This window comes from Protopterus annectens, chromosome 17.part0 (assembly GCF_019279795.1).
Source record: "Protopterus annectens isolate FY-2018-M chromosome 17.part0, PAN1.0, whole genome shotgun sequence".
Lineage (NCBI taxonomy): Eukaryota > Metazoa > Chordata > Ceratodontiformes > Protopteridae > Protopterus > Protopterus annectens.
Window position 1 is genome coordinate 152,565,258 of NC_056751.1, and position 12,236 is coordinate 152,577,493.

Below are 12,236 nucleotides of genomic sequence, written 5' to 3' on the forward strand. Positions count from 1 at the left end.
GCATGGGCAGTACATCAGAAAAAGCCCCAGGATACCAGAAAAACAGAGAAGGGAAGCATGGAGACATTATGCAAAGACATTATTTACAAAAAAGTATTTTTTTCTTAAATAATGTTATTGTATAATAGCAATAACTGACTCCATGGTTGTGGTATATTGAGGATTTACCTACAGTTGGCTTTATTTAATCACTGTGGCTTCACCCTCATGATTATACGACACCAACCGTGGGTAAATCTTCAATATACCACACCAACGTCATTGGTTATTGCTTAATTAACTTATATTTAATTACAAAGAGTATCGACATGAACATGTCATGTGAAAACACAGATGACTTCAACTAGAAAGCTTGGTAACATAGTTATAAATGTTGTACATAGACAAAAAAGTAGCCATCTCCAAAAATAAAGGAAGGCAAAATTTCAGCAATAGCAGCTGTTCATTGTGAAAACATTTAAGTGGTCAAAGACAATCTTTAGTGCCCACCATAAGCATTCACAAAGGAATGTCATGTAACATCTGCAAACAGCAGTGCAAGTCAAATGTGTTTATTTAGTGTTATGAAATATGCATATGACACAGTTTGTTTATTAAGAAAATGTGACTGCTCAACCACTTAAAAGCAAACAAAACACATTAGCATTTTGATGGTGAAATATCAAAGTAGCTTGTTGTCCTGGTCAGTATACTTATATTTATATATGCAATTATTACATTACTTCAGAGTCCACATAAAATATTTTACATGCAAGGCTGAGAATGGCCATTGTTACTGCAGAGATTTAGTGCGGGGATATTCACAGTGCCAAATGTCCTTTGAAGGGTACCTGGATAAGATACTCAAAGGCAGAGAGGAACTGGTCAATGTAGTATGCTTTCTTGCCAATCCAGTATTACATTGATATCAGGTAAACCATAAAAACATTAAATGCACTCTTTGTTCAGTTTTACTTTGTTGCACCATGGTGGCTCATTGTCTAATGTCGTTGCCCCATGATTCTAGGGTTTACTCATTACATCCTGCCACAGTCTATGTGAAGTCTGCATGTTCTTCCCCTACTCAAATTTGATTTCCCTTTGTACTCTAGCTTCCTCCTGCAAAAAAATATATTGATTGACTAAATAATTTTGTGGCGTTTTTCTCATTCTTGTGATCTGGGTCATAGTTGAAAGGGTCAGAGAAGTACCATGTCAGATATCCAATAAAAATCAAATAAAATGAAAGTACATCACAGTGGTACACTAGTGGATTTGCAGTGCAGCATATCAATGCTGCCACAGGCAGAGGTCGGGATTGGATATATTTTACATATAGGTTAAAGACCGCATCATTTATTGATGTGCAAGGCATGCAACTTGTAGACTTCGATCACTTTTACACTATCATAAGAGGTAAAGATCTTTTCCTCACTACTGGGTTAGTTTTTTAGCCAGTTACAGACATAACAGTGGCTATTTGCTGATGTTGTAGATGGGATGGAATACACCTGTCAGTGTCAGCTGGGAGTCATGATGGAGACATCATAGCTGCTAGGTTGGGTGGCAGGAGTTTGAGGGTCCATGTCTGCTGTTTTAGAGGTAGGACAGAGGCAGACTGCAAGACATCTGTATGACAGGGTAGGCAGGGAACTCTGACCACTGCTGGGAGACTGACTATCAGCAGTATGATTGCAGCACTGTGGGGTGGAGACTCTGACCAATAAAAAGGTGGGGAGAGGAGAGGGAGGCAGTGGCTTTGATCACAACCAGAGACAGAGTTGGAAAGATGGTTGGTGGACTCTGATCACTGTCAAGCTGAGGAAGATAAATAAAGCAAAATGTCTGTATTTTGGATTATTTGTGTTTGTAGCCTCAGTGGCAGGATGCACTTTTTGCATACAGCAGTGATATTTAGCATTTACAAACAATCACTTCTGCATAGTCTTAAAGTTGCTTTGCATACCCTTAACTAAGTGGAGGTTGTGGTCTGCAGAGATAAAAGGTGGGGTAGAAACACTTTCTTCTTTAACTCGTTTTCTCCAGCAAAGGTCAAGGAAATTACAACAGGACCAAGATATTCATGATTCCATTTCCATGCCTGTGGTATTCAAATTTGTTATCAAAGCTATGCAGTACAGACATGATATAATAATTAATAATAATAATAATAATAATAATAATAATAATAATAATAATTATTATTATTTATTATATTATTTTATAAAGTAAGAAAGATGAAAACCTGTTATTTTTTGGCTTTATTTTGCTGTGAGGTAACCATCACCAGAGAGGTTCTTATAATGGTAATCTAGATGTGAAACAACTTGAACTCCTCACTTCTGTCTGCACTGTACAGCAGTATAGGGTATCATCAGTATACTGTATCAACAGGCAGGTTCTGCTGATGGACTGACAAGCATTGCCAGTTTATTCATCATAGTCTAACATGTTGCTGTAATGACTATGATGGAGATTTCAACCAGAGAGAAACAATGGCCTAGCAAAAGCCAAAATATGCAAAACAACAACATGAAAAATCAGAAATGGTGACATTAAGCAATTCAGAACACACAAAAAAATCTCTATCTCTCTATACCTACATAACATACTATATGTGCATATGCATACATATACCATATAAAAGGAGTGCTTCACTAACTGAAACACTGCTAGTACACTACAGTACAGCTGTGATTCATGATAACCATAATAAAAATGAATGTGATCTCCACTGCAGCATAGCACCTCTGTTTATCGTAGACACCCATATAGCCTTCACTGTACTGTTGTCAGTAATGAAATGCATGCTGGTAATTAAGCACTGCTGCCACAAACAGTGCTCACTTGACAGTGACAATGTTGACTACTACACACAGTCCTGGATTATATGCAGTGGCAGATGAGGCAGTACATACACTACATCAGGAAACAGTAGTGGGTACAAAGAGTTTCATCTTTGTTATGCCCTGTATTTAAACCCATTTAAGTATTATGCAAATGTAAAAGTAATATGTGCTATATTTATTTTATTTTTGTTTGCTATAATGGCTTGCATAATAACATAGTTGTAGCCGGTTTACCATCAAAAGCATGACAGTAACATTCTCGATAGCCACCTCCTCGACCATGGTAGGAGCGACTGTCGGAATGTAGACGTTCATTTGTACGTCCGTTTAGAAGGTCGTACATGGGCAGGGAGTTACAGCATGTATGTTAATGGGAGAGTTCCACCGTAAGGTCGACAGAATTTGTCGACGGTGCTGCGTCGATCATTCAACCTACTTCATATTCATGAGTCAACGTTATTTGTCGTAGAAATCACTGCTCGTGGACGTGATTTTCATCCTTTTGATAGTAAACCGTTGTAGCCTTCTGAAAGGAAAGTAAAATATGTCTTTACTTTTTCAGATGTTTGGTGGGGACCGTTACCCTGGTCCTGACTACAGATATTTGGATTTTGTGTGAAAATTCACTTTCTAAGAGCATAAAACTCATGATAGACATTGTCCTCCCATAGACCACCCATACTGGTGAGAGACCAGCTGTACTAACAAGAGCATTCAGCCAGAAGACAACAGTACAACATTGTCATGTTGCCTTCAGTTACTGCCCTGCAGCCATACCCAAAGAAACTGCTGGTTCACACAATGGAATGATCGGGCACACCTGCCACTGTTTATGGCAGTAAGGCAGCAGAGCTACCACTCAAGTTGGGTGACTGTAGTCATAATGTACTACTAACTCCCTATCACTGTATACTGTGTAGCTAACAGCTAATATGTGCTGCATGTGGGCATTTTAGCATCCTCTGCACAGTTCCTTTCTTATCCCTTTGCTCTGCAGATATTTGTTGGAGTGTTTTAGAGTCTCTTGGAGAGGAGAATGGAGGTATCAGATCATTTGCGAATACCTGGCAAATTTAGAAAGGGTACCAGATCATCATCTTATGCATGATGGCAGGGCACGATTCTATGACTTGAGCCTGCTTTTGTTACATTTGGCATGTCTTTTTGGCATATGAGATGACAGAAGCTGAAGTCTCAGCTTATTCTGTAACTGCAGTTAACATTTCCAGTAACATGCAGTTACTGTGTCTTACCTTTTTATCTGCTGCTTCTATATTTGCATCTGTCCACCCTTGTTTTGCTCAGGCTTAAGGATATCATTTATACAGAGGTTCTGATATTGCTTGATACAAAGCACATTTGTATATAGAATGTGCTTTCATGTGGGATCCTCCTAATTACTTCTTTTCATGAAGACAGTCCCTTTGTTGTAGTGCATAGATATATATTTGTCTAGTAGTATGACAATTCTGCAGCATAAAACAGGCTTTTGACTGCAAAGAGCAATGTTCAGCCTGCATATCAGAATACTAACCCTCTTTATAATGCTTGTATGTATGTGTATGTTTCAGACAGAGAATGTGTTAACCTTGGTTATATGAAGATAATGTCTCTGCACTGTTTCACTGCATACCATTTAATATCACTATGTGAGTTTACAATTATCTACAGATGAGGCTGCAGTTATTGTACAAATCGTACTTCATTTTCTTTCAGTAGCCTTACCTATTGTCTCACCTTGGTCAAATGAATACATAGGCTACTGTCTCATTCATCACTGCATGGCAAGGTAAGCCACATACCTTGACAATGGTCCATAAGGTATACCTAGGTGTGCTTGTTTTACTTCATTAGGCAACTATGCTAATATTAGATTATATACTATGGCAACAATGTATGGGAGGTATTATGGGAAATAAATGATTTAATGTATTTTACGTATTAACTTGTGAAAGAAATGGTAAAAAAGAATATCCACTAACCCAATGACATATCTATGTCTGCATTTTTTTACCCACATTCCAATTTAATGTTAATTGTTTTTCATTGTATTTCAAACCATTAGCATCATTTAATGAAAATTTAAGATGTAATTTCCTCTGTGTGTCTCCCTCTATGTATGTGTGTGTATATATATATATATATATATATATATATATATATATATATATATATATATATATATATATATATATATATACATACATATCCTTTAAAATGACCAAAAGATGTTCAGCGTGTTACCCTGCTGCAGTCATCACACTTGGGTTATCCTGTCGTCAGGCAGTCCCGCAGTCGGCCTGAATTCCAAAGTCTTGGTCCGGCGTCGGTTGCTGTTGCTTCTTCCCTGACGTCAGTGCACCAGGGGTATATAAGAGGCATCCGACACCATTTTCTTCAGTCTTTCTTGCCGCGCGAAGCAGAAGCAGTTCGCAAGTGCCAGTTGGCCGACACCTGAGATTTTCGAATCGAGTTTCAGTCTGAAGTTTTCAAAGCTAAGTACCCCATTGGGGAACCTTTTCTTGCCTCAGCCCGATGTCAGAAAAAGTTAACAATTGTATTTCTTGTGGGAAGCAAATACCTCATAAGGACTTTCATTCTTATTGTATTCCTTGCCTAGGCCCAGACCACGACGTCACCGGTTGTCGGTTTTGTGCTAGGTTCAATAAGCGAACTATAAAGCGACGCTTTGATTTTGCTCGACACTACTTCGGTAGGAAATTTAATTATACTACGCCATCGGAGCAGAAGACTACCGACATGCATAAAAAACGCAAAAATAAAGACAGGCAGCCTAGATCCAAGCCAGACTCCGAGGCCTCTGCTGGGTCGGTGGCCGGTTCTCCGGTTTTCAGTGAGGCGCCTACGCAGCCCCTAATGACTGCAGAATTGGAATCCTAGACCGCTTTGGATTCTCAAGCAGAGAGTACTAGGCCAGCGCAGCCATTTTCTTTAGCCCCTACTGACACCATTGCAGAAGGAGATGCCGGTGCTGTGGAAACACCTTCGGTTACAGAAGGTGTCTTTAGACCGACTACTCTCACCTTAAAATCTTATGCTAAGCTTAAGACTCCTTTAAAACCTAAAAAGACTGTACATCAGTCTCCAGTTCAAGGCCCCGTGCCTAAGAAACAGATGCTTAAGATGGCTGAAGATTTGATTACTCTGATCAGGGGTTCCCAACCAACCCCCCCCCAGACAAAAGGCCAAGACAAGAGGAGGATTATGCCTCTTCTGATCAAGTTTCTATTTCCTCAGACTCCTCTGAGGAACAGGATTACTCCTTTCCCCCTTATGAAGATTCTGATGCTGAAGATTCCATTCCCTCAGCATCTCCCCCTGAAGACTATTCCTTTGGGGAAACCTTACATACCATGAGGGAACATTTCCACTGGGAAGGTCAGGACTACTCCGCCTCAAAGAAAAGGCTCTGAGAGTTTCTTTTACTTCCCCAGCACAGACCACTTGCTATCCCTCCAGTTTTAGACATTGCGGATGATGTTTACTTAGAATCTAGTATAAATCCAGATTCTCTGCCTCCTGCTCCAGCCAAACCAGACAGATATAGAGTGCCTGACTCTCACAAATTCCTTTACAAAAGCCCTGTTGCTGACCCAGAAACAATCTCCAAGGGTCCCAAAGGGGCTAAGGCTTCTATGGCTAAAAACCCTGTGCCCTCTGAAAGGGACTCCAGAGCACTAGATTGGTGGGGGAAGAAGGTTTACACCTCAGCTACTCTGGCTATGCGAGCACTAAATCGTCAATTTCACATGCTGAAATATCAGCAATTCCTAATGTCTCAATTAAAACAAAAGATGAGCACACACTCTCAACAGTCTGAATTGAAGGAAATGCAGGATCTGTTGCATGCAGCTGAACAGGTGGGCAAACATACTTTACAATGTGGATTTGATTCCTTGGAAGCTTCCTGTAGAGCAGCTGTTACTGGGTCTGTCATACGTAGGCATGCTTGGTTAAAGAAACAGACTCTGCCGGATCATGTTAAAGCAAAATTACTAGATGCACTTTTACAGCAGGATGTCTTATTTGGTGTTAAAGCAGAAGAGGTTTTAAAGAAAATGGAGGATAAGGCAAAGTCTATGCAGACAGTCAAAGATTTCTTACAGGTACAACCCCCTCGCTTCAGCAGAAATTGGCCAACAAAAAATTGGTCCTTTCCAGCTTCTGACAGACCACAGAGAGGTAAATACAGATGCCCAAGTGACAGAGGTCAAGCACAAATCCCTTACAAACCTCGCCAATGGGCCACTGCAACACAGAAGGGAGGAGAAGACAGGCCTCAAACTACTAGAAGACAAACACAATGACTTAACCCTCAAACTGCCAAGTAAAACTCTCTTGGCAGCTCCCTTGGGAGGAAAATTAGCACTTTTTGCAGACAACTGGCACATCATCACAAAGGACAAATGGGTCCTAGACATTATCTCACAAGGATACAGATTCCATTTCCACACCTTGTTAAGGATAAAAGGAATGCCAAACCTGCCACAAAATCAATGGGCAGAGGCAGAAAAACAAATTGTAGCTCTCATGGACATGAGAGCCATTCAACTTTTACCTACAAAGGAGCAAGGCCAAGGATTTTACTCAAGGCACTTTCTAGTCCCCAGAAAGGACAATGCATGGAGACCCATTCTGAACCTTTCAGTTCTAAACACCTATTGCAAGTACCCAAATTCAAGATGCTAACACTACAGCAGCTTCTTCCCATGTTGGGCAAGAAGGCTTGGCTAGTAATGTTGGACCTCAAGGAGGCATACCTGCATGTCCCTATCAGACAAAATTGCAGAAGATACCTCCGTTTCATTGCAGGTTCAACCCATTACCAATTCTCTGCACTGCCCTTTGGCTTATCTACTGCACCCAAGGTCTTCACAAAATGCCTGGCACCAGTAATTGCATACTGCAGACAAAGAGGAATTCAAATATACCCATACCTGGACGACTGCCTCACCCAAGCAGAAAGCAAGGACATTCTCTTACAACATCTGGCATTTGTAAAACACCTTTTAAGTTGCCTAGGGTACACAGTAAAAGAAAAGAAATCAAAACTAGTGCCTTCACAGAACATGACATTCCTGGGTGCCAGCTTGAATACAACGGCCCAGATGGCTTACCTCACGCCAGACAAGCAACTAGAGCTAACTCAATACTTCAAAATAATGGCAACAAAAACCCAACTCCCTGCAAGAAAAATTCTGCAGGCCTTGGGATTCATGGCATCTTACATACTACTAATACCATTTGCAAAACTGCATATGAGGAAATTACAATGGTACCTGAAAAGCGTATGGACTCAACACAGCCACAGCTTGGAAACAATGATGCCACTCATTCCCTGCCTTCAACAGGAGTTTCTATGGTGGTCACAGGCATGTCACTTCAACAAGGGTCAGCCTTTCACCTTACCCACAGCCAGGCAAACTATGACAACAGATGCATCGGACTGTGCCTGGGGGGCACACATGGCAGGGTAGTGTGTGCAAGGCAGATGGACTACAGATCAAAGATACCTGCACATCAGTCAAAAAGAAATGCTAGCTGTACAGAATGCTCTGACAGCCTTCAAGGACCTCTTACATCCAGGACAACTTATTATAAGGACAGACAATACCACTGTAATGTGGTACATAAACAAGCAAGGGGATACACACTCCTACCCTCTATGCAGGCAAGCAATGGCCTTGTGGAACACAGCACTGACTTATCAAGTTCAATTACAAGCACAATTCCTGCCAGGAAGAAAGAACACATTGGCAGACAACCTAAGCAGGAACATCATGGATCCCCACGAGTGGAAACTGGATCCACAAGTATTTGCAATGATAACTCAAAAATGGGGGCGCCCAGACATAGACCTGTTTGCCAACCCCCAAAACTATCAGCTACCAAAAATTTTCACAAGGACATTGCACCATCAAGCTTGGAAAGTGGATGCACTCTCATTCAGTTGGAAAATGTTGACAGTATATGCCTTCCTTCCACTGCCCCTTCTAACAAAAGTGCTGCTGAAAGTCAGAATAGAGAGACCACAAATGATACTCATTGCCCCAGACTGGCCATGCCAGCACTGGTACCCACTACTAAGGAACATGGCCCACCATGGATTTTACCACAAATTCCTCATCTGCTCACACAGCAAGACAGTCAGATTCTACATAGCCAGCTCAAGACCTTAAATCTGGCTGCATGGCAAATCACCTAAACAACCAGCCAGCTCCTCTTTCACAAGCTGTTATGGATGTCATTCTGGAGGCAAGGATGCCCAGCACCAGGAAAGCCTACTCAGACCAATGGAAAAGATTTTGTGCCTGGAACCAAGCTAAAGGTCAAAATCCCCTTGAGCTGGACATACCTCAGATTCTACAATATTTAACTGAGATGTTACACAAAGGACTTTCCTTTTCATCTATTAAAATCCACGCCTCAGCTATTTCAGCTCACTACAACACGGATCCTCCCTTATTTTCACATCCACTTCTAAGGCAGTACCTCAGAGGGGCCAAAAACATAAGGCCTCCCAGGAGAGCACCAATGCCAACTTGGGACCTCAATTTCGTTCTGGAAAAGCTTATGCTTCCACCTTTTGAGCCAGCTTTCTCAGCTGATTTAAAGTTTATATCATGGACAACTGCCCTGCTGCTAGCAATTACTTCAGTCAGAAGAGTCTCAGAGCTACAGGCAGTAATGTCAGTGGAGCTTTTCCTCATTTTTCATCAAGACAGAGTCTCTCTATGAACTAACCCCTCCTTTATGCCAAAGGTGGTTTCCAGTGTGGCTCTAAATCAAACCATCCATTTACCCACTTTTTTCCCAAATCCACAGAACAAAGGTGAAAGACTCCTGCACTACTTGGACATTCACAGGCAACTACGTTACTACTTGGATAAAACTAAGGCTTTCAGAAAATCTGACCAACTCTTTGTATCCTATGCTACAACATCACAAGGAAAGGCTATCTCAAAACAGACCATTTCAAAATGGATAGGACATTGCATACGTTTTTGCTACACCCATCATGGAAAACCAGTTCCTGCTAGCATAAGGCCCCACTCCACCAGGGCAGCAGCTACATCTACAGCCTTCCTCAGGGGGGTGCCAACCAAGGATATTCTGGAAGCTGCAACTTGGAGTTCAGTACACACCTTCACCAAACACTATCATTTACCTCTATACTCTAAGACTAGAGCTGGCTTTGCCACTGCAGTTTTGCAGGGCCTACTAGCTTCTTCTAACCCTGTTTGATTCCACCTCCCATCTTTAGCTTTGGGATTCAACCCAAGTGTGATGACTGCAGCAGGGTAACACGATGAACATAGTACAGTTTTGTACCTACCATAAATGTAGATGTTCGAGTGTTCACCCTGCTGCAGTCCACATTACCCTCCCTCCATCCCCTCTGATCTAGCTGAAACCTTTCTATGCCTTTAAATCTGATACAACCTTTGTGGTGTATTTGCTCATAGCTGGAAGTATGTTTTGTTTGTGCTTCACTTTTATTTTTTTTTGATACTATGTAGTGACCTCCTATTGGGGGGGCACCTGACATCTGGGGCAAGAAAAACTGAAGAAAATGGCGTCGGATGCCTCTTATATACCCCTGGCGTACTGACGTCAGGGAAGAAGCGACAGCAACCGACGCCGGACCAAGACTTTGGAATTCAGGCCAACTGTGGGACCGCCTGACGACAGGATAACCCAAGTGTGATGACTGCAGCAGGGTGAACACTCGAACATCTACATTTATGGTAGGTACAAAACTGTACTTTCTCTGGCTGCTAAGCTGTTAAAAGAAGTATGTTTCTATGCAAAGGGTGTGTTGAGTTTATTTTTCAGAAATATGTCAAGCCATGTTTCAACAAGAATTCATATTTGTGAATAATGTTATGTTAAAGCTCCTGTACTAATGCTCTCAACTTTCTGAGTAACATTAATCAATCCTGCTGGAGTGATGGATACCTCACTCAAAGAACTCCTCTCCTATGTAATAGACCTCCACACCCTTCATATTAAAAATAGTTGCCTCACTCTGCAAATGTAACCTGGATAATTGGATTAGTAAATATACCCTTGGTCTCCCCTGACAAACCCCACACAGAATTACTGGGCACATTATGTGTGCTGTAAAGAGCACTTCTGGCTGACATCAAAGATCGAAACAATACTAATTTCATGAACTTTAATAGTACTTTGACTTAGGAATGGAGTCTATTCCCATCATGGTATTAAAAACCCAAAAGACATGGAGAAATTAAAAAAGAGAGTAATGCTCTATGTGAATCCCAGTGACTAGGTTACAAATGATCTTACAGATCAATCACCTAGTAACAATCTGTATGATGAATAAATGCAAAAGATAAAATACCCCAGTAAGAGGCTAGATTTGTGAATGAATTTATATGAAAGGTATTATTCACTACACATATATAAAAGCCAGAGATCTGTGGACAAACTTTTACTGATGCATTATTTATTTATTTATTTCAGTTTGATAACCGGGGAAGTCCACTGGGCCAGAAGAACCCATTTTCAGTGGAGGCCCGGGGAGAAAAGCTCCATAACTAAGCAGATTACAATGTAAAACAGTACAGCATAAAACAAGCAAATTACAGTATAGAAATTACAGTATAGACTATAAAAGATAGCTCATCCATATTAAACTGAGATACTAAGACAAAGGTGAAGTTAATTAGAGGCAAAGTACAAATGGTTGTATTTACATCAAATGTAGCAGAAATGGGTAAAATATTCATTAGACAATGGAACATTCTGAAGGTGGGAAAAGGTTTAGTAGAAGTGTGCAGTTGTGGATGATATGTGTCAAAAGCTAAATGTAAGAGGTAGTTTACAACAATATGTGTGCGAGTGGTAAGACATGTTCCTTAAAGTTCTTCAGATTTAAAATAAAAACTGGATTGAAAACATTGAAACAAAGGTAACATTTTTCTGAGTAGTTGTTCTGTGACACAAGCCATTAGCAAAGTATATTCTTTGTGTTGTATCTGCAAAGAAATGTGAAGCCATTTTAAAGTTTATAGACTTGTATCAAAGCCTCTGAACTCATTTGTTTCATCATGCAGCGTTTAAAGTGACGTATAAAACATACAATGGGAATACTGTTTCAAATTAACATGGACCTTCATCTTTGAGGACATCTGGAAGAATAATTATTGTGTGCTGTAGGAAATTAAAGCAGCAAGAGCTTGTTGCTAGAACATAAAATAAGAGATCGAGTTTAATTTTAATAACATTGCATATTCTGAGCCTCCTTTCAAAATCAGAGAGTTATGCACCTAAGAAGCTACACAAAGCCTATAGCTTAGTTGTGAGTCAGAAGGAGCTTATATTATACTAAAATTTGGTGCAAGGGCAGAGCAAGACATCTTT

At 40.6% G+C, this 12,236-nt stretch overlaps 1 protein-coding gene across 1 annotated transcript in view; it reads right to left on the reverse strand.

The window, feature by feature from the left end:
- Positions 1-11,302: 11,302 nt before the first annotated feature.
- The window catches only part of LVRN (laeverin), a 1,030,506-nt gene continuing 1,029,572 nt past the window's right edge, over positions 11,303-12,236 (reverse strand). Inside the window, exon 20 of the mRNA XM_044059628.1 lies at positions 11,303-12,236. This exon is cut by the window's right edge and continues 440 nt beyond it. The gene's annotated coding sequence lies outside the window, so the exon portion shown is untranslated.